This window comes from Monodon monoceros, unplaced genomic scaffold, assembly GCF_005190385.1.
Source record: "Monodon monoceros isolate NGI ecotype Baffin Bay Population unplaced genomic scaffold, NGI_Narwhal_1 Super_Scaffold_8, whole genome shotgun sequence".
In the NCBI taxonomy this organism is placed as follows: domain Eukaryota; kingdom Metazoa; phylum Chordata; class Mammalia; order Artiodactyla; family Monodontidae; genus Monodon; species Monodon monoceros.
The window spans coordinates 33401628-33426141 of record NW_021703785.1 but is presented as its reverse complement, the minus strand read 5'-3'; the positions used below and the strand labels follow the sequence as shown (position 1 = coordinate 33426141).

The window sequence follows — 24514 nt, the reverse complement described above, 5'->3', positions numbered from 1 at the left end:
GTCATCCCTGGCTCCAAATCCTCTACAGCTGCCTACGGGGGTGGAGGGGGGTGGGGGGTGGTGAAGGAAATCTGAACTGCTTAGCTTAACTCACAAAGCTTTTCACTAAAATTGGAAACCTACCTAATCACCCAAAGTTTCCCTATTCTCATGCCATACTCCCCCTATGCTGAACGTGGCCCCAGTACCCACACGTGCCCTGCCTCTTCAAGCCCGTGCTTTTGCAATTGCCATTGCCTTTGTCTGGAACATTCTAGTCCTGTGATTCACTTCCCCCACTTGTCATCCTCCAGTATTCTAGTCCCAGAGTTGACCTTTCTAACCACTATGCCACACCGTCTCCAGAAAGTTTGTCTCTGTTCATCCAGAAAACGGGAGGTGGCAGTGATCATGAGATTAGAAAAAACAGTTTGAGGCCAGATACGGAAGATCAGAAAGTGAAGACCTGGCTTTAGGTACAGGCTCTAGGTAACCAGCAGAGGTTTTGGAGCACAGGAGCGATTTGTTTTCCTTAAACGTGTGAACTTTTACCGAGTCAATTCACTTCATCCGACATCCTTCATCTGCAAAATGAAAGACACTGAAACGTGTGAATGATCTCTGCTAACTCTAAAACTCTGACAGTCTATGAGAGGATATACACACACACCCGCCCACACCCTCATACTCCTTTTGCTATGTTGCTTCAGAATTTCTGGCTACAGCGCTTCAGCCTGCTTTGAATTTATGTATGATTTATTTCCACTTGCAGCTGGTGGATTTGAGACTGAAACCTCTCTCCCTTTTTTCCTCCCCATTAATCATCACTTCTAGTTACTATAGCAAATAAGGTGCAGCCTCAGGAATTAGAAGAAGGTCTTTTCCCCTAGAAACCTCTGCTTTTTTTTTTTTTTTTTTTTTGAGGTTAGGAGAATACCTCACCTTTCCTTCAGATCAGACCAAAGAGACCTTGACAACTTTCACCCCAACGCAACAAGACCTTCAGACTGACTCTTTGCATGACAAACTGGTAACTGCCCCCTAAAAAGGCACTGATCTGAACTCAAAGAATTCATCTGGGTCTCGACTGAACACTTATTGCCTTTTAAGTCCCAACTTGAACTGATTCTCTCATCTTCCTATGATTGAATTTTCTCCCCAGTTACTCATTTCCTTCAAAGATGTTTCAGAAGATTTTCTTTCCTGTTCTCTTAAAATTCTCTTTGTGTTTCCCAGAAAATCTCTCTTCCTCAGTTTCGCCTTGTCACCAATGTGAACATCCCACTTGTCCTTTCCCTTCATTGCCTGGTGTTGTCCCATATCCAATTTATGACACATCTAGGGTCTTTATCTTTGATTTATGTGGCAGGTAAATCTTGTTCCATAGTATTCAAATAAGAAAGAAAAAACTACCACTTGAGATATGATTGTTATTATTGGATAGATCTGAATCAAGCTCAGTAGCATGAAACATAACTATGCTTGATATGGCCTTACACAAGCTATAAAATCTTCTTAAGTATGGTTTCTTCATCTGTAAAGTCATCCTATTCACCAAGGGATAATAGAAGGATTAAATAAGATAAACTATGTGAAGAATGCCACATAATGTTTAGTAAAAACTAGGCAGGCCTTGTGTTCTAGTTTTTACTGCAGCAAGTCAAGCCCAGTCCTAGCTATGACTCAAGCAGGATACAGTGGGCTGGCTGCAGCCTCCCTCAGCTAGAAGTATCCTGCTTCTCCTTAGCTGCCGGCATTAACCCTTGACTTCTAAAAATGTTTTTCACAATTTTATTATTTATCTGATCTTATTTATGGTACTCTTCTCTTTTTCCATTTGACAGTTTTTTCCCCCTTAGATTTACACTTCTAATGCAAATTCCAACAGATAGATGTGTGTGTGACACACACATGCTATAACCATGATACTTTTGAAATATTCTATTTTCAGTCCAGTTTCATGAAAGCAAGAAGAAAGCTATGACATTTGCAACAGTTGCTGATTTAAGTTTCACTAACTCACCTAACTGTTTGATGGGTTCTCAAATTTAATTCTTTAATAGCTTTCACACTCAGACAATTTTCTCCATCTCCCCTGGCTTCCCCTAGTGTAAGCTGCCACTTTTTGTTCCCTGGAGTCTTGTAATTATTTCTTAACAGCTTCCACTTTCTCTACCTCCAATCTCTTATGATTCATACTGCAGTCAACGTGACCTTATGAAAACAAAAATCTAACCCTGGCATTTGATGCCTGCTCTGAGGAACAAGGTGGGTGCTTCATGTGTCTGTCAGGGCCCTGTGTGCTCAAGTACCCTGCTTATCTGTATGGCATTATCTTTCCCCCAGGTCTCCTTTGCTCTGTGTGCTCCAGACATATAGGGGTCTTTCACAACCTCTAGTGGACTACATTTCCTCTTTCAAGCCAGACTTTGCACATGCTGTTCAGACTTTCTAGAAAATCTCTCCAGTCCCCTGCCCCAGATCTGTCCTTTCATCTGTCATGTGAGGCTTAAATATGATGTCCTAGGAGGAGCAGGCTCAGGATCCTGACTCTTCAATCTACCTGGGAAAGAGCTCCAACACTTCAAGAATCAGCCTAAGACTCACTTCTTTTAAAGAGCTGACCTTCTCCACCCTACTCCTCAAGAGTAGAGCTAGTGGTCCACTTACTTGTGTTCTCAGCCCTGTTGAATGAAAGTCTGCATTCTCTGTGCATCAGAATCACCCACAGGGCTTTAAAACCATGCAAAGAACTGAGTCCTACCATCTGAGATTCTGGTTCGGACACATCCATCTGTATATTTTGGTTGATTTTACTGTTCCTCAGGTCACTTTAATGTGCAATCTGAGAACAGAAACTCACTCAAACTATTTATTGCTCCTTTTTTGGGGCAGGGGGTGTTGCTCAGGGGGGGTCGGTGTAGGGCTAGCTCCTCCGACTAGGTTATAACACTGAAAGGACAGAAATACTTTCTTAGTATATGTATCCCAAACATTGAGCACAAAGCCTGGCACAAATTGTCACTGAATGAAAAAACGCTTCTCAAACTGGATTACATGGAAAGCCACAGGAGAAATATGGGCATTATTTTGACAATATCCATGTAAGTAATTTAAAACATTATGTTCATATTACAGTCAATGTAAATATACTAGGAGTAGCAAATCTCATTAATTTAATAAAAAGCATTTACTTTCCAAAGCTACATCTGCCTAGGACTGGAGAGAATCATGAAAGTCTCACACTCACCTCTGCATTGATTGCACTTCCTGTTGGCCTTGCCATGGCCCCTTCAAATCTCTTATGTAATTCTCAAATTCCCTCCAACTTGCTGTCTCTAGTAAAAACTTAGTTTAGAATCTATACACTCACTTTAGAAAGAGGTCCCATTGTATAGTTTGTTCCCTATTGAAGCTGCCTTTGAAAAAATAAGTGTAATAAATTCACAAAATAACACTAGTTTTTGGTCTATACTTCATAGAGAGTTCACATTGTAAAAACACTTCCTATGCAATCAAGAATGCTCTACCTGTGCAACATGCATGCACCTAGAGATTATTATACTAAGTGAAGTAAGTCAGAGAAAGACAAATATCATGTGATATCACTTATATGTGGAATCTAAGAAAATGATACAAATGAACTTATTTACAAAACAGAATCAGACTCACAGCTTAGGAAACAAACAATGTTACCAAAGGAGAAAGGTGGGATGGAGGGTAAATTAGCAAATTGGGATTAACAGATACACTCTACTATATATAAAATAAACAACAAGGACCTGCTGTATAGGTCCTTGAGCCATACTGAACTATATTCAATATCCTGTAATAATTTATAGTGTAACTGAATCACTTTGCTGTATACCTGAAACTAACACAACATTGTAAATCAACTATACTGCAAAATGAAATAAAAATTTTTAAGAAAAGAATGGTCTGCTTGTGTAAACACTGGCAGCCCATAGCATTTACCACACACTTTTCCTCCCTCCATAACCCTTTCTCACTTAGAACTCTTCTCCACCTGCCTCATAATCAGACTTCAGCATATTCTCCTTCAATATCCCACCCTGAAGCAGTGAATTTATGACTGCTTTTAACTCTTCCCAATCAAAACAAGCCATTTTTCCCTTAGAACTAGGTAATCCAGCGTTTCTCCAAGTGATAATCTACATCAAATACAGCTGCCGAGTGTGGTAAAGTTGAAGGTTATCTTCCTTGGGGCCACATTCATAGACCCTATCTCTGAGATGGACTGAGGAATCTGTATTTTTATCTTTCAGTAGCTTGATTCTGATGCTCCCTGCCCTTAGATTATTTGATGACAGTAGTGTACATTATTAAAGTGTGTCTACACCTTACAGTAAAAGCTTTTTAGCTAGGTAGATCATCTCTGCGGTGGTTTCTGAAAGTGAGTATGCTTAAGAATCAACAAGGAAACTTGTTAAAATACAAAACAGGTTGGACCAATAATCAGAATCTGAGACATACTGCTGTAGTGTGATGCAGACTTTGGAAAAATGAGTCTTCTGCGCCTCTACCCTTGCAGAGCAGAAGCAAGGAGGCCAGCCAGGTAACACAGCACTTCTGTGTGTTATAGATCCAGTAGCCATGCACGTTATTAACTCAACCAACCACTTACATATACGAATCTATTTGGTATATACAGTAATTGTTAATTAAACAGCTTGGGTAATTTCTCCAGATTCTTCAATCAGGTAAAATTTTCACCAGATTTCCTTCTCTCATTGAGAGAAAAATTACATATATATTACATAATGCATGTGTGTGTGTATGGTGAAGAAACAAATAAATGAACAAAGGTTTTCTTACACTTAGGAATGATTAACCCATCTATTTTACCTCATGAAACTTTCTTTTTACACTCTCCAAGAACAATTATAGTATCTCACACACAAAGACAAAAACATACATTAAACTGAGAAGTCAAATGTAGTATAATTTCATTTTATTTTAAAAGGTTCTAAATCCAATTTTATCATCAGCAATGGGGAAACTTTAATGTATACTTAAAATTCTTTTGCCATTGATAAAATAATGTATTGAGAGATAGTTGGTTTAAAAAAGATGTTTTCCTTCAGAGAAAGGATAATAAGTCATATACTGTGCAACTCGTAGACCTTCTTTTGGCCCTCAGAAAAGGGACTGTACATCAAACTTAGGCTAAAGCCCATAGGCCTTATGTCATGCAAAAATATTAGGCTTCTTTTTTTTCTTCTTAAAAATAAAAAATTTTTATTTCATTTCATCTTCACGAACTCTACCACTTACAATTCAAAAGAATGAATAGATTTTTACATACAATTTAGAAAAATAGCTTGTCATATTAGTGTTTGAATTATGCTACAAACTCATTGCAGCAGGCTCCATTCTGTTCTACTCCTTCAGAGCAAATTCTATATTACTTTTTTAACCAGCTATTGTTAGAAATTCTTTATTTTTATCTTGGCTTATAGATTTCTTTTACTTGTACTTTTTTTTCTTTTTCTTTCTTTCTTTTTTTTTTTTTTTTTTTTTTTGCGGTACGCGGGCCTCTCACTGTTGCGGCCTCTCCCGTTGCTGAGCACAGGCTGGATGCGCAGGCTCAGCGGCCATGGCTCACGGGCCCAGCCGCTCTGCGGCATGTGGGATCTTCCCAGACCGGGGCACAAACCCGTGTCCCCTGCATCGGCAGGCGGACTCTCAACCACTGCGCCACCAGGGAAGCCCTACTTGTACTTTTATTTTTTGATGGTCCATGAAAACCTTTTAAAGTTCTTGTTGAAACAGTGACTGGCATGGAAATTCCTAGCTATGTAAACTCACTATCATATAAGGAGTAAACATACAGTCATTGGAAAACAAAACACTCCAAAAAGCCATACAAACTTTGGACAACATGCATCAAATTTATATGAACTACTGCAGCAAGTTATATAATTCCTAAGGCTTCCAAATCCCTGTCTTTAAAGCAGAGATATCAGTTCTGACCTCATAGCAGTATTGTGGGGAATAAAGGTAAAATAATGTACACAACAGCATGGGCACATACTAAGCCCTCTGAAAATGGTATCATCAAGTAACCCGTAATATCCATCATGTCATTTAGTTTTACCTTTGTTCAGTTATTCACAAAAATGCAAATATGACAAAAGTTATCTAACAGTGTATGGTGAAAATTTAAACATTTGACAAATGGACACCTGAAAATCATGCTTCTATCAAATCATTTGATTTAGTAGCCTACACTGATCAAATTTATCATAAAATGACTGTCTCCACTCTGTGCTATATTGATACAAACCCTTTCCTACTTCAATTCAATATCCTGAAACCAATCCATGGGTTTATCATTTGGAAGGGAAGCAGGCATTATTATTCCTTGAGAGCCTTATTTTGCTTTGCAAAGATAGCATTTTTCTTCTGCTCTCAACTTTCATCAAAACAGCCTTTAAATCCTTCAAATGCTGTTATACAATCCTGATTGCTCTCTCTAAAAAGGGAAAAGTATCCCCATTCTATTTTTTTCAAACAAGTTAGTACCCCTAGTTATAAAGAGCAGATTACAACTATAGATTATAAATATCAATAAAAGAGACATATTGCTGTCAAATTCTTTCTCTGATCTGTTTGTTTGCTCATTAACTTGAAAGGTCTAATCTTTGATCTTTGGTTTCAAAGACATCAAGATGACTTCCAAATGTTTGATATGTTGTCTACTTTTACATCACATTCCATATAAAAGGCATTTCCCAAGACCTAATGGCTAAATAAAATTAGTTATAAGCAAGAGATAGTGAGCATTCAAAGCTTCCATATGATAGACTTTTTATTAGGCTATGTCACTTTACCCAAATGTAGAAAAAAATACTCTAACATGCACTCATTTATAGCCAATAGTAGTTATTATTAATATTCTGGAATTGATAAGTTATTTATGTCTGGCATTCTTCCTATTTCTTATTCAGGGAGACAGGCAGCTTATAAATATCTCATCACTCCACCATCACAGAAATTTCATCGACAGTGCTCATGCACAGCTATTAGCAATATGAATCTAACCATTACAAGAAGGAGGAAAATCGAACATGTGGCATTAATACGCAGCCCTGGTTCCTAACCATCTGATAGGCAGATGGTGTGAAGCGGATTCTCCAGCTGAAATGAAGGGGCACATCATTTAAAACCTTGTTTGCATTCTAACTGATATCAGTGCCATATTGATATACATGATACATCATGGCAGTATTTGAACAATCTAGTTTGTTTTAGTCATAAATGTTTACAGCCTTGTTTTTTTAATCTTATAAGCATGTTCAGAAGAGTGTATTTTTAATTTATGAAACCTATTGTTTACTTCTGTTGAACTACAAGATTAGTGGAAAGCAGGAATATTAAATTACTTCAGCTAGAGCAATATAACAAAGACAGATGAATAAAGTGGGTTTCTATTTTCAATAAAGGATGTTAGTAAAGGAATTTTAAAATTAGCCCAGGCATTCTGTGCCTTAAATACATTTATTCATTTAAACCTTCTAGCTTTTTCTCCCCCAAGTGGCATACAGAGATACTTAATGCTTTACATAGTCATTCATTTAAAACTCTCACTGTGTGCAATTAATCTTGTCCAACAATTCAATTCAGAAAGTAAAACATCAGAAAGCATAGTTCAATTCAACAGTCATTACTGTGAAGTAATCTTTCTGCTCCTGACAGATCCTATAGAGTCTTTGCAAAACTCTGTTGAAGGTGCATTGTAAGCTCTACATGAGTTTGAATTACAACTCAGTTGAAATCACTCCAAGTCTTAGACGAACTCTTGGCTCAATATAACTTGAAAACACCAGTACCTTTTTCCACCACGTCTTCTTCCTATCCTTATTTAAATACCAGCTGTCTAAAACACTGAAACTAATTTTCCCAGTTATTTTATTTCTCAATACTTTCTAAATAAACAGAAATTGTGATTGAACTATGCCTGTCCTCACCCTTGAATGATGAAATAACAGAAATGATAATCAACTAGAATAAGTAACTTAATTGTAAAGCAGGGTAGACTGAAGATTTTGAGTGTGAGTTTGTCTCCTAATGTCCATTAGACTGATTTTTCTTGCCCTTTGAAACACATTTATATTCTGCAGAGAAAAGGAAAATTGATCTTAGAGGCTGTTAATGGAAACACTCCCTATATCAGTTTCCAGTTTTTCAATTGATTAAATTAGATTTTTAAATGTGTCAATTAACAAAAAAAACTACTAATTTGGAGAAATATACAGAAAGAGTTTATTATAATATTGACAATCACTAATAAATCAAGTAGACATCAAGTTTAGCATTCTTTTCTGATTAGCTTAAAATCTACAGTCTCCCAGAGTTTAGGAAGAAAGAGCAGTAGTGAAGTCAGAGGGAGGGGACCCCATCTTGATGTTATTTGGCCACATGTAAAATCACTGAGAAACTTCCATGGAAGTTTTTGAAACACTCAACTTCTAATCACTAACTCATAGAATCAGGATGAAACAGAATCAATTCAAATGTTTAAATTACTATGATTTAAAATAAGAAAATAGATAATTTATGAAAAGTTTAACCTGACACAACAAGGTCTTGAATATATAACTTTCACTTCGACTCTATCTGTTAACATTACCACCTTTAGAAAAATATTTCTTAACAGCCACTTGGAGTCTGGACTTATAAAACATAGAGATGAGAAAGACTTTATCTACTGCGAACCTTTTATTTTACTGATGATGAGATTTAGGGGCAGCGAGGTTAATCATTTCTATAAAGTCACACCATTAAATAATGATAGATTAAGCCCAATTCCCCTAGCTCCCACTTCAGCATTGGCCACACTGCCTCTGTCAATAAGCAAAAAAAGAAAAGTACAGAATACAGTAAACTATGGAATCATTGAAGGAAAATGAATCCTCTTTTCTCAAGTAGCTTATGGATTGCACAGGAAACCAAGGTTACAGACACTCAGATGATGCCACAAGTATAAGTTGATTCCACTTAAAAACCTGATCTAAATGTCCATTTGTGATTCCGTTTTATAAAATTTTGAATATATCTGCCACAGAAACAACGGTCATTCAACTCTGTGCACAAAACTTTTAACCTGTACTACTGGTGAAATATATTGCTTATAATATTACCCTGAGTCCTATATTTTAGATACAGAGCAACAAGGAAAAGGAGAAAGGCACATAAATTATTTTCCTCTCTATATCTTGAATATAGAAAAAATTATAAATAGAACCAAATTGAAAGAGGTAACATTTGTCTTGAATTTTCTTTAAAACGCTCTTCTCATTATTATTATTCCATTCTCCACTAAACTGGGCATTGGATGTTCTCATATTTGTCTAAGGCCCAATACTTCTTACTATGTACATGACTCATCACCCCAAATTACTCAAAGCATTGGCCCCAGGCAGGTGGCTCTTACCAACCTGAGAGTAGCTGACAGTATGTGACATTGTGAAAGGATGTTTTTAAAAGAGGCTACTTGTCAATATATTGGTGACAGTTCAGGCAGTATAATAAGTGAAAAGAGGAAACGGTGTCATAAATTTAATTTCCTGCCAAAGTCACCTCACTGGCATTTCAGCCTAAGAATAGTCTTTCCAAATGTTCTCCTACTTTTCTCAACACCATGTAAATGCTCTTCTAACTCCTTTGATACTTCAATAAGTCTCTTTTTTTTCTTTTTCCAGAATCCTGGTAGCATGTAGGGCTCTGTCAGGGTGTGCTTGTTGGTGAGGAGAGGATATGAGAAAAAAATTATAATAGAGGTGGTCATTTTTACATGCAAGTTTTGTTTGGGGGAGTTACCCAATGAGACAGAAATAGCTGGAGACGATGTGGCCAAAAAATTTTTCTGATATAGTAATATAAAGGAAAAGACTCAAGAAATATATATATATATATATATATATCATCATTATATATATATAATGACACATACACACTTTTTAAATAGAGGTCAGGGTCTGGAGAAAAATATATAGCCATATTCACTGAATAACAATAGGATAGGAATGGAAGGACTATTTGAAGCAATATATTCTTCACACTTTTGTCATTGGGTTCTTACATTTATATCACCATCTCATTGAATCTCCATAATCAGCCGACAAGAAATGTATTTTCCATATGTGATTTCAAGAAAAATATGAAGTGTGAGAGCCCAATTGTAGTGCTTGGAAACGTAGGATTTTAGTTGCAGTTTTAAAGTTGGACTATGGAAAAGAATAATCCTGATTAATTTAGAAAAATAAATACTGCCACGTGACAAGGAAGATTACAAAGAAATATAGCTCTCAGTCCATAGCCTCAAGTGGTCATCATCTCCTAGAGGATGGCATGAAGCCTTAATCATGGCATGCCTTTGTAATCATAGTCAGGTTACTTAATTTTTTTAGTGTAATTTAGAGAAGTTACTTAAATTGTCTGATTCTGAGGCAAACTTGTACTTTATTGTTCAGGAAATAAATGCTGTCTATGTTCAAAACTATTTCCCTTCTGAGGTTTGATGCATATATTCAACCCAGCTCACCTACAAACAGAGCAGGTGGATGTCAAAGAATTACCAATTGTTGGCATTGCACTATTCATTTCTATTTTTTTTTTTTTTTTTTTACTGCAAAAGCATTACAACAGAAAGAAACATCGAATTTCTAACATGGCAATAAATGCTAGTCTTTTGTACATTCCGATAAAACCTTTTACTTTATTTCAAAACAGTAGTAAGTCAGAGCAAATCTTCCATTTTCCTTACATCTCTTCATTTATGAGCAAAGTCTATAGTGGCACTGATCCAATGGCTTCTCTTGACCTAATTTATGTTGTACCATGAGATTCTATTAAAAGAAACTAAATCACTGCAGTAGATTTATTCATCTTAAATAATTTAAGCTAATTGAAAAAGAACCAAACTAAAACTAAAACACTTCTCTGAAGCATTCAACTTCTGCATGTCAATTAGTAATTTAAACAACCAGCTAATCACAACAGCTTCGTGTGAAACACGAACCTGTGCTGTGTACACATTTCTCTACCTCCACGGAGCTGAAGATAGAAATAAACATCAACTCTGAGTCTGAAAGCATGTGTATCTATTCTGGAGTCATTAGACAATTCCAATAAAATATTTTCACTGACTGATTTGAGATTTTTCTCAATTTTGCCAAATAATTTTGAAAAGAGCACGTGGAAAAATGAGAGGAATATCTGGAAAATCATATCCAATCACTCTTCTGGCAACGCGTTACGGAATTTCAAAAGTATAACGTGACTTAAGCAAAACAAAATTTAAAACGTTACTATTATTCACCAAAGTTGCTATACCATAATAACCAAAAACTGAACTCCTATGGGTTGGTTTAAAAATTAAGAACCTAGCTTAATATTATTATGATTTTATTTTATTCTTGTCGCTCTGCTTCTTGTTGGTAAAACTTATCAAATATCAATTTAAGTCATGTTAATAGTAGCTCACCATGTTATCGCGAGTTATGCTATGCTAATTGGCCCATCATTATAGAACTCCATTTGTAAAAGCAATGGTCATTTTCCTCATGCGACTATTTTATAATTCAGCTTTTGTTAATACCTGGAGTGCGTGGCATAATCACTCATAAGACAGTCCCACAAAGAGTTACAAAGCTTTTCGCAGTATTTTTGCCATACATCTTCCTTCTGAGAATTAGAAAATTCAAACATAACTTTATCTTGGAAGTAAAGCCTTTTGAAATATTGCTAAAGTGCACACTGAATAAAGACAACACACTTAAGCGGACTTTTCCCCCTTTAAACAGCATTCATCTTTTCAAAAGCAATAGATTCTCAGTCCACACGGAGTCTATTGCATTATTCATTTCATGTGCAACCTCATGCTGGACCATAAATTGTTACTTTATCTAATCAAAGGAGACTTAACTCTACAGAAGGTCAAAGGTTTAATTTTGTGAAGTATTATCTTACGCTATGAGTTTAACCGAAAAATAGAAGAAGAAAAACAGCCAAGAAACTGGTAATAAATGAACCTTTATTGCCTCAGGCATTGGCCTAGTTAATAAACTTTCATTGAAGGTTTCTTTCAACTGTTACGGACAATGAGAGGAAAAAAATCTTAAATTACAGCCATGTGTGACTTTTAAAGCAGTCATTCTTTTTTATCTCAACCTCCCTAGCTCAGGGGGAAAAAAAAAAAAAAAAAAAGACAAAGAGAGATTGTCTTCGATCTCTTAACCAAAAATGTATGTTTCTAAACAGATGAGAAAGTGCAGATAAACTTTTCTAAAAGCAGAGGTCAGCTTTGAACAATATAAAAAAATTCATTATTTAGGTGTTGAATCTTAGAGAACAACCTCTCTAGCTAAATGTAAAACTACAAAAGGGAGGAAGAAGACATGTAGTTTTTGCAAATCTAACTCTTAAATTGGGTCTCCAACTTAGCAAAATATGATGCTTTGTCATCTCACCATTGGTGCACAAAGTCTACTGTAGATTTAAAATTCATTAAATGTATCGTAAGTAAGTACATTATCTATGTACTGTCTGCCCTGTTTTAGACACACCAAAAAAATCCTTCTTTTACTTTCAGAATCAAAAATACTAGCAGTGAAATAATTCATGTTATCATTATGCAATTAAATTTTTTAAGAACAAGTCTATGTTTTTAGCTGATACTCTCATCCAACAATGGCCTGTGAATAGGTTTTTTTTTTTCATTATTTTCTAGAGAAGAAAATGAACTGAGTTCTTCTGAACTAAATCTCCCTTTTTGTCTGATATGAGTATTGCTACTCCAGCTTTCTTTTGATTTCCATTTGCATGGCATACCTTTTTCCATCTCCTCACTTTCAGTCTGTATGTATCTCTAGATCTGAAGTGGGTATGTATACATGAATCTGTTTGCTGTACACTGGAAACAAACACAACATTGTAAATCAACTATACCCCAATATAAAATAAGAATTAAATTTTAAAAACCCTCCTTTTTTCAGGAGGCACTGTATTGAGTATAAAAGTTATCATAGCCTCAACTGCAACATCTTAATCTCCACACCACAGCATAAATAAGATACAGATCCTCACATCACCAACAGAGTTACCCAAGCTGTGAGAAAGGGAAGAAGCCATGTTCTGCATCTTACTTTAGATACTCTTAAACAGAAAGGAAAGAGGGTTGGCTTGATGCTCTGAACTGGACACCCCTACCAGATTCTACCCACAAATCACAACGCTCTCAGCAGGACACCCAACCCTCTTCCCACCTGGCAGCACATGGACAGAATTGGGCTCTACTTCATTCCAGGGACATGTCCCCAGGATGCTATCTCGGGTCACCTTTGAATCCAAACATCATAGCTGCTTACACTGGCAGCACCAGTTGAAAGCAGGACTAGGGTCCCTACTAAGAGATACACTTCACACATCTGGGAGACACTGAGTTCTCCCGGGGTCGAGGCTGAAGCACGTTGATAGTAGCAGCTTTGCTTCTTTTCTATATTTGCCGAGAGAGAGAGAAAGAGAGAGAGAGAGAGAGAGAGACTAAGGAGAAAGTGGAAAACCTAGAAATTAAAGATGATTTAATGTAAATTCCGAATGGAAAAAAATGTTGCGTTCTTTGCATAGAAAATTGAGGATAAAAACACAGGTTTTCCAAAAGCATAGTTAAACCTGGATATCCAGAAACTGAAGCAGAGTGAGGCAATTCGTTGTTATTAATTAGTAGAGGGTTTTAGAATCAATGAATAGTTTCTGATTTCATGCAAGAAACCAAGAAGTGCTACCCAAAGGTTACAGTGAAAAACACTGTCAATGATAAACAATTTTTTTTGCCCCACTCTATTTTCTACCTAATTTGTATTCATGCATGTAGTTGGGGAGCAAAAGAATGAAAAGGTGAAGAAAATGAAGGAACGTAAACTACTAGAACAGAAGCACTGTATTTGAATGTGTATAGTAAATGGCTAGTTGTATACATTTGTGGATAAAGAACTTAGTAACAGCAAGGATGGTCATGCTTTATATAAATTTCAGTTTATTTAATTTACCAGTTTCTGAAAAAGGCTGAGGTACATTTAGAAAGTGACCCCAAGGTCAGAGAAGCATGGGAGAGTAACAAAAACAGGTATCTCAAATCTAATTCTTTATTCCATTAATCAAAGTTTTATGGGTTTGGGAAAGTTTTGCTACAGTACACAGAGAGGATAAGAAAAAAGAAAGATCAAGGGAATTCAAAGGATTTATTAAAAGTGCAGACGGTAACTCTGACTAGTGTTTTAGCTAGATAGACACAATTAATTAATTGTAACGTTGTGAAACTCTAAAATCCTGAAAGAACGTGCTCATGCCTGCAATGTAGTAATGTAGCAAAATACTTACAATCTTTCAACCACCAGGAGCTTTTGTTGGTTTTTTAACCTAATCCACAGCTTGACATAGATCCTAGAGTAATGGAACACAGTTCTTTGATTGAAATAATATCTAAACATTGCTGTGCTAGCCCGGTGGCCTAATAGAAGTCTGTCTCTCTGAAACTCGAGAAAGTCAAGTTTGGAAACAAACTCAGACACTGAGCTCTGGCTTGTAAGTCCTTGAAGAAAAGCCTTTGAGACAGGAATATGCCCTTTCCAGTTTAACAGAACCAAAAACAGACATAAAACTTCTGCAACAGCTTTTCTTCCAAACAATGAGACAGTCAAAACAAATTTTCTTCAGCCACTAAAAAGTGACTAATAAGACAACAGTAGAGTATTGGTAATCACAGAGAGTCTAATATATGTCATTAAAAAGCTAAGTATTTCACAAGCGACCCATTCCACCAGCTTTCTTCATTTTGGTGTGAAAATCTGAGCAATATGTACAAGTTTAGTCATTATTACAAAAGATCCATATCTTTTGTCAATTTTAGTCATGTGGAAAATTGCAAAGTGTTCAAAGACACACTAACAATACCTCAAAAGGAATTTATGTATATCACATAGTGGCGAACAAGATCTATATTATTTTGTTTTATTCAATGTACCTGAAAATTTGCAATAATCATAAGAAAGCCACACTTGAACATTTTAGTGAGAGAAAAGTAACTTCTAGGTCTGTACTTGCAGCAGTAAATACACTCTGATTAAACTCTGAAAGAAAAAAACAATAAAATCTCCATTTCATTGTGTATCCTGATAAATTCCAAAAAACACAGAATATATATCATTACTATTTACCAATATCCTGGCATCTGGTAGAAACTGCTAAGCAAAAAGCAGATGAACAAAAAACAGGAAAGGCATGGGTAGCATTAAATATACCTGAGGCTACAGCCAAATTTTGATTTTGTTGGGATGCCATGCTTATCATATTAAGTAATGAAAGTGATTTTTACTTCATGTCTGTCATCTGACACTATCATATCACTTTATAAACATGATAATAACAATGATACTAGGATGACAATGAAACAATCTGCACACTGTCACAAATGTGAAGTCTTGACATATTTTATCATTACATTGTAAGGCATGAGCTGTGAAGTTGGGTGGGAAAGCAGAGAGCAAGTAAGAAAAAATCACCAAATCACATAATAATAATAATATAATCCTAAAACCATAGCAGTCCTTCTAAAAAAAAATTTCAGGAGCACAGCTAGAGTTGGTTAAGTCAGTAGGTCAACCATGTCGAGGACCCAAATTATTTCCATACATCCTTTCTGCTAGCCTCAATATATTGGAAAATATCTCCATGTTAGAAAGTTGGCTACAATAATTTTAGGCATCCAAGCAAAAAAGTGAGGAGCTATTTATTCTATATATTTCTCTTTATCCCACAAAGAATTCTTCCTCAAGAGACACCTTAACGAATCACCCCTCAGAACTCATTAGTCATTATTATATCACCTGATCATGCCAGTTTATGGTTGGAGAAAAATGTGAATTTCTAAATAAAATTAGGGCTTTGTTATGGAGGAAGAGACTGATAAGGGGTTATTGGGTAGCAACTAACAAGACCTGCAATAAAAGCTTATTGGGGAATATTGAAGAAAATTGTCAACAGCCTCAAATAGAAGCCCAAATACATTGCTATTCTAAATCTTCCATCATTTTAAATCTGTCCCATGCTTGCTCAACAGTGAGCATGTACCTAGATTCAGAGGATAATATCATTGTTTTTCTCAAGGCACTATTTTACTTCTCATAATGAAGTCCTTGTACAGAAAAGTTCTATAAAATTACAATAGTGACCTTGAGTTTTACATTTAGAACTACCAGGAACAGAAACATGAAATAGCACTCAATTGCTTTGAGCTTCCTTTTCCACATCTAGCTGGAGATATCTATAGAATAAATAATAAGATGGCATGCCTATAGAATGAATAATAAGATGTTGTCCTTCATTCGATTGCTGGACAAATTTATAAATTGTTACGGAATGTGACACCAAGGAACTGGTCACTTTTGAGCTATATTAAACAGTCATTTAAATATTTCTCGTGATAGTGAAGTGGCTAAAGCTGGTAGTGATATTTTTCAATGCTTTGATGCAGTACTAAAACTATTGGATTCATGTTCTTTCTTCTTAAGGATGCAGACCAGTGTAGGAAAACTTGAAGCAGCAACTGCAGTGCTGAAGAGAGGGAAGAGAATGAGAGAGAGAGAAACTGACTGAGAGGGTTGAGGGGAGAGAGAGAGGCAACAGTAGCTTTAAGCATTCACACGTCTATTGCCATGTCATTGCTGTTTGGTCTCTTCCTCACTTCCATCTTTGCTATCATCAACAGTAAAATGAAAAAGTTTAATGAAGTATAAAAATTGAGGGCAATAGCAGAAATATGGCTTCGGACAAAGAATATAGGATTTGCAGTCTAAGATCTGAGATTCAGTCCACCCTCTGTCATTGGGTAGATGGCCTCTGTTTGCAAGACCTAATTTCTGACAATTTCAATTAACTTACCCCAGCTATAATAGAGACGATCTTGTGTTGCCTGTCTCTCACAGAATTGGTGAGAACATTAAATGACATAGGATGTGTGAAAAATGGACATAGGTGTTTCATAATGACAGTTTTGTTCCTTCATCTTGCTATCAGTCCATCAGAGACGGTCCTTCGCTGCCTTTTTTTGCATTACTATCCCCACTACTGACAGAGCTGACACTACTTGTGGAGAACAAATGGCAGAGCCAGGCCCATGACATCACTCCCATGAATCTGTTCCTTCAACTGTATTTCCCAGGATCAATAACAGAACCTGGTAGAAAATCATATTCCTCATAAAGAATTTTATAAGTACTTGCATGAATGAACTCTGGATCAAATTTCAAGAGTGTATAAAATTTGAATCCACAACTTACTAAACGACCTTAGACAACTCACTTAACTGCCTTGGAAATAAGACTGATAAAAGTACCTACATATTATGGTGGTTATCAAAATCAAAATGAGTGCGGCTTCCCTGGTGGCGCAGTGGTTGAGAATCTGCCTGCCAATGCAGGGGACACGGGTTCGAGCCCTGGTCCGGGAAGGTCCCACATGCCGCGGAGCAACTGGGCCCGTGAGCCACAATTACTGAGCCTGCGCGTCTGGAGCCTGTGCTCCGCAACGGGAGAGGCCGCGATAGTGAGAGGCCCGAGCACCGCGATGAAGAGTGGCCCCCGCTTGCCACAACTAGAGAAAGCCCTCGCACAGAAACGAAGACCCAACACAGCCAAAAATAAATAAATTAATTAATTTTTAAAAAATCATATGAGTGAATACACGCAATGAACTTCAATTGTGCATGGCACAACAAAAGCACTCCATATATGTAGGCTATTGTTATTGTCCTCTGACATCAAAAGACACTAATATTCACAAGTCAATGTCATAAGGAAAATGATTTTAAGATGATGGAAACAATTTTAATATATGTTCTAATCAAAGGGAATATATATTTTGCAAAAACTACAAAAGGATTTGCATTATCATTACATTATACATTATTATTACACATACATCTTGACTCCAAAGATATTTTATGACAAGACATATATTATGGTAAAGTCACATCAAAAAAGAGATCCAGTTGCATGGACACAAGCAACATTACCTAACAAAAATCTCAAAGGATAAGTTTAGATTTTAAATATATAGTAACCAAATTATCAGATTCAGACATAAGAGTTGGCAGTGTCTCGGAAAGCAGAATCTCCTAACCCAGTCTCATATTATGAATAGAGGATAGAACCAAGCTAGCATATCTCTTTCTCCACTGACAGGTCAAGCAGTTTCAGCTACCCCCACCAGGCACACATAGGTTCTTTAAACACATATTTGATCCCCTTAAATATATTTATTATTTTTATATGTACTGTTTATTCAAAGTGAAATATCCAGGAATAGTGGAGAAAAAATAAAAGAAGATCTAAATGGATAAAAATGCCATAGCTATTTCCCCACTATTCCATAAGAAAATATAAATCAGTGCGTACCAAATTCCGATCAGCAATGTTACATCTACCATTGCATTGATTTCACAGTCAATGGCTAGTTCTGTTACATGGGAAATTTCTAATTGTCAAGTAATACAGTATATAAGAAGTACTTGGTATATTATAACAGCAGTTCGCTAGATGGGTTCTCTTATTATCTAAAGAGAAGCATGTCTGTTCTCAGAAAAGTATATTTTTCCCCATTTCCTTACATTATTTGCTCTCAGTATCAAGCTTCATCAAACACCTTCATAGAGATATCATTTACTGAATAGAAGTTAAAGAATTTAACTGTTAACTTCTAAGCATGATTTAAATCAAATAATAAATATATTATTCTAATAGATAACAAGATATTTGGGTTTTCAGGGCACTTGATAAATAGATCTAGTTTAAGCATATTCTTAATCAAGAAACATTCGTGGGTTTCCCTGGTGGCGCAGTGGTTGAGAGTCTGCCTGCCGATGCAGGGGACGTGGGTTCGTGTCCCGGTCTGGGAAGATCCCACATGCCGTGGAGTGGCTGGGCCCATGAGCCATGGCAGCTGAGCCTGCGCGTCCGGAGCACAGAGAAACATTCCTACCTTTCTTTCTGTGTGATAATGGGAGACCAAATCAATTTTTAAAACAGGAAATCAGGAACTTGTAGAATTCTAAGAGACTCTAAACTCTGTCTTCCTGAATTCTAATTGTTCAAGGCGTTCTGATAAAAGTAGACAACTACATATGATCTTTCAACACACAGATTTATTCACATCATAACTAAAACTGACAGTGCATCTTCATCATAATAAATTGGTCAGAATTATTTGATGTTAATAATTCTTAAGATAAATTATTTTAACTTAATTTGACTTTTAAGACTTACTTGTAGGATACATACAAACAGGAATGGCTATGACATTCAATTATGAAAAGGAATTCGTTACAAATGAGGTAAATTTCACTGGCAATTACTTAAGTATCTTACTGATTTTTATTGCTACTAAAAACTTACAAAGTCATTTGAACTATTATATAATCTGTTTTATATTTTTTTCCTAGAAGCAAAATACAGTTTTGGTAATCATTGTAATACAAAATATGCAATCTCAGGAGGAAAAGTAAATGAAAACATAGGCACTCAATCAAATATTCCTTGATTACAATAAAGAACTATTATCATAGATCTTTTGAAAGTCTATGAATAGGCTATGACTGTGGGAATTTCCAGTTAAATTTTAATACTCATAGATATTAAATTCAAATCATAACTTATTAAGTATGTACCATGTCCCAGGGACTAAAATGAATTAAAAATGGGTACAACATGATCCCTGCTCTTAAAAATGTAAACTCAATGAGGGTAGAGATTTTGATACTGACAATGTCTCTGCTTGTTCACAGACACACTGTCAGTATCGAAAACAGGGATCAACATGGAGGAGTTGCATAATATATGTTGAAGAAAGTTATGAAGAAAGAAAAGAAGGAAATAAGAAAGAAACATGAAAGAGAAAGGAGGGAAGGGAAAGAAGAACGGGAGGAAGGTAAGAAGGAACAAACTTACATTTTAGTTGGGTAGACACATATACAATTATCTATAACACAAGAGAGAATGTATGAGTTGTATTAGAAGTACACAGTGCTTCTATCGTAATTCAAGATCATAAAAATTAATTAAGGCTAGGGTGTCCAGGAAAGCTTCAGGTAGAATGTAGTATTTGAGATAACTTTTGAAATATAGGTAGAGATTTTGGTTGATAGAACTGAGGAAAGTAATTATTTCAAGGTAAAAAAAAAAAAAAGGAAAAGAAAAGAAAAGAAATAGTGAGCAATGGGACAAAGCTTAGAATATGCTGGACTTGTATGGACAGTATAATGTTTATGGTGTAAGACACATTGGGTTGGGAAACTAGTAGGATGTAGATCTGAAAATGAAGATTGGTGTCACTTCATAAATGTGCTTACATGCCACTCCAATACTTTTATGCTCTGGGACCAATGGTATTTGAGAAAGGAAGTATCTTGGTCAGAGCTGATCCATAACCCTCCTTTATCCCCTAGGCTTCCTTCATAAGCTGTGGGGACCTCATCAGAGCACCAAAGGTGACTATGGCTACGTGCTTTACTTACAACCCTACCAATTAGACATGTACCTCCATAATTTCATTGTTTGAGATAGTGATATCCCCCAATACCTAATACAGTACATGGCACAATTAAATTGGAAGTTGTACAGAAGAAGTAATGTGGTGGACCTCAGTTCAGAACTTGAATGTATAACTTATTAGCTGGGCTTCACTTCTCTGAGCTTCAGTTCCACCATCTGTAAAACGGACATAATACTTAGGGTTGTACTGAAGATTAACTTATTACTGGAAAGAGGATAGTGTGCACCCCCATCCACCCACAAAGTTCCTTTCCTGGAACCTGTGGGTATTTTATCTTACAGGGTGAGTAAAGCTTTGTAGATGTGATTAAGTAAGTTAAGGACCTTGAGATGGGAAGTTTGTCCTGGATTATCCATGTAGGCCCACTATAATCACAAAAGTTCTTATAAGAGGGCAGCAAGAGGGTCAAAGTCAGAAAAAGAAGATGTGATGATGGAAGCAGAGGTTGGAGGGATATGCTCGGATGATGAAGGAAGAGACCAATGAATCAAGAAAGGTGGGTGGTCTCTAGAACCTGGAGAAAGCAAGGAAAACCATTCACCCCTAGAGCCTCCAGAAAGAACACAGCCATGCAAACACCTTGATTTTAGTCCATAAAACTCATTTCATACTTCTGACCTTCAGAATAATATAATAAATTTGTGTTGCCTTACAAGCCACTAAATTTGTGGTAATTTGTTACAGCAGCAATAGGAAACTAATATACTTTTATATACACATGTATATATTTTTACACACACACACACATTACACCTTGAGTAGAGTAGGTATTAATAAATAATAGATTTTCTTAATGGATCCATAATATTTCCTATCTAAACTTATTTTTTGCAACTTCAGGATAAATTTAGAGCAAACTGTGAGAGAGAGAGAAACCAGCATAGCAGGGAAACATTGTACTGGTCCAAGCACAAGATTGCCAGAGCTGGAAAGGAAGAGAAGGCAAGTGTGCAGAAGAGGGGACAGGTATCAGAATCATTTCAGAAAGAAAGTTTGATCTCTAAGTAGACTTTAGGTCTGAAGAGGAGAACTTAAAGATGACTGGTACAGTCCAGAAGGCAAGACGATGTTATAAACTAACTCCAATATTAGAAATAACCAAGAACACAGGAAATTGCAAGATTGGGAGTTCACCTTTTGAGCATGTTGCATTTGAGGTGAGGAACGATTGCCCGAGATTAGATTTTAGCAATATATGTTTTAGTTAACTGCTAAGGGTCAATAAATTTCCCAGAGAAGAAAAATGAGAGACCATGGCAAATCCTCCAACATTGCCTGGGCTTACCTACATACAATAAGGAGTGGGAGTGAGAGGGCAAGATCAGAGGCAGCTTTCAAGAGAACAGGCCACAGGAAAGAAGGTGCAAAAGCTGGAAAGTTCAGGGACAAACAAAATGAGGGGAAGAGAGGCAACAAATGTACATGATTCTTTCAAGCAGCCTGATGAAGAGAGCAAGACAGCTTTGCTGAGGTATACATTTTTTTTAAGTAATGAAGAACTGAGTGTACTGGTGGGAAGAGATAAGATGTGAATTGCAAACGGAGATTGAAGACACCAAAAAAAAAAAAAGGAGAGAGAAATTAATGGAGGAAGACGAGAAAGCATCAGAGGAATAGGTGAAGGAGATAGCCTCTTCAAAAGGAGAAGCATTTCGCGTAAGAAGTATGCTTGGTTATGGTTTTTGGGATTATTTGGAACCACTGATATTTAAACAAAGGTCTAAATTAACAGGCTAAGTTGATTTCATTACTTTAATACATCTTTAAGAATGAAAATGAAAAACTGGAATATAGCAATTCATTTTTTAGTTTTGAGACATTTTTGCATCATAAGATTCTGAATATATTATGAAAACATTTGGAATATAATTTTAGGTAACTGAAAGCTGTATTTGTACTAGTATCATACACACACATGAGCACACACATATACCCAGATATTCATATGTTCATAAGATTATATTTATAATGCATATTCATGAGGCAGGCACCATGTCTTATCCAATATTTTATTACTAACTTCTAGCACTATCTCTGGTATATACTAGACTTTTTTTTTTTTTTTTTTTTTTTTGCGGTACGCGAGCCTCTCACTGCTGTGGCCTCTCCCGTTGCGGAGCACAGGCTGCAGACGCGCAGGCTCAGCAGCCATGGCTCACGGGCCCAGCCGCTCTGCGGCATGTGGGATCTTCCCAGACCGGGGCACGAACCCGTGTCCCCTGCATCGGCAGGTGGGCTCTCAACCACTGCGCCACCAGTGAAGCCCTATACTAGACTTTTAATAAATGAATGAAGCCTTGCTGAATTTGCACCTGAGGTTCTGAGGAACTACTTAATTCACATTTGTCATATTACACTGTATTACAACTTATGTTTCATATGACACAGGCATCTAATAAATGCACACGATTGTAAAGATTATATATGGTGTCATTGATCTGCCTTTAGAACCGGCAAGGCACTAGGCCACACAAATGGAAGAGTGAGGCTACTGCCTCTTCATCTAGATGGTTAGAAAGCAATACTGAATACTAGTACGGATTTCCATTCTCTATCAGCACCCTGATAAATAGTTGCTCTTTCTTTTTTATTCCTTTCCCCCACCACAGACTATCTTGTCTTTCTAAACACAAAATTAAATCATTCCATTTCTCTGCTTTAACATTTTTGACATTGCCCATTGCCTATACCACAAGATCCAAATACCTTATTCATGGCGATATTAATGCTTTCATAATCTGTCCTTCACCTACCTTTCCAGGTACATCACCAACATGTCACTGCTCTGACCCCACTTTATATTCTATGTAAAACCGCAAAGAACAATCTTTCATTTTTAGTATCTGATCCCTTTGCATTCACTGTTTTCTTTGCCAGGAATACCCTTTCTCCTTCTTATGCATGAACACCAAAATCACTTATCACCTTCTAGGAAAAGTTTTCTTGTTTCACTGAGACAGAGTTGATTATGTCTTCCTCTGCCTCAACCTCTCAATTTTGCAGAAATCTAAACTATGGCTATTACTGAATTATGTTGTAATTATTTAATTACCAGTTTAACCAACTACACTGAGTTCATTGAAGGCAGAGGCCATGACTCATTAAATTTTCTTTTTGCTCTCTCGTTCCCTCCATAGAGTAAGCATTCTGGTTTTGAATGAATGAGTAAATGAAAACACTACAAGAAAAGAAAAATCCAGAAAATGTAGAAGTGTGGATGAGATGGTCATTATGATATATAAGTGAAGAAGACAGCTTAAAGTTCCAACAATTTATCCAAATATCCTCACAACTCAAAATAAATGAAACTCATCTTGCTACATATTCTAAGTCTAGATTCTGAAATTAGCAAAATCACATGCTTGGTTGAACTGTATGAAATCACTGATATTTGACCAATTTTAGCCTATAAAATGTTAATTTCACATGGTCAACTTAAGACCTATCACCTGGTGACAGAAATTGTCCTCCTCCAAGGCCTCTGGAGAAAACAGCACAATAAACCCACCCCCGAGTTCATGCTCCAAAGAAACATACTCTTTCAAATTTACTCAGAAGAAAATACACTCACCCCAGCACAGCACCTCCAAACATCAGCTGGTCCTAAAGTCAACACTGCATTTACCAAAGAACTAAAAGTAAATTCTAACCAAAGAACAAAAAAAAATAACCTAAGCTGGAGTGAAGTAAGATTGTCATTAAATTCAGCGCGCGCACTGCTCCTTAATCTGTCATTTCCTCTGATCTCAGGGGCTAGTTCACTTTGCAGACAGAGCAAGGGCAGGCCCAGCACTCCCTGAGCCCCTTTACCTATGGTAATAGGTGCACCTGACACCTGAGTTATCTTACCCCTAGGACGGCATGGCCTTCTTAAAGCTTTGCCTTACGGTGCTTTTCTTTCCTGATA

At 36.5% G+C, this 24514-nt stretch overlaps 1 protein-coding gene across 2 annotated transcripts in view; it reads right to left on the bottom strand.

Annotated features, from left to right (window-relative positions):
- The window catches only part of DACH1 (dachshund family transcription factor 1), a 414258-nt gene that overhangs the window by 191257 nt on the left and 198487 nt on the right, over positions 1–24514 (bottom strand). The window lies entirely within an intron of this gene.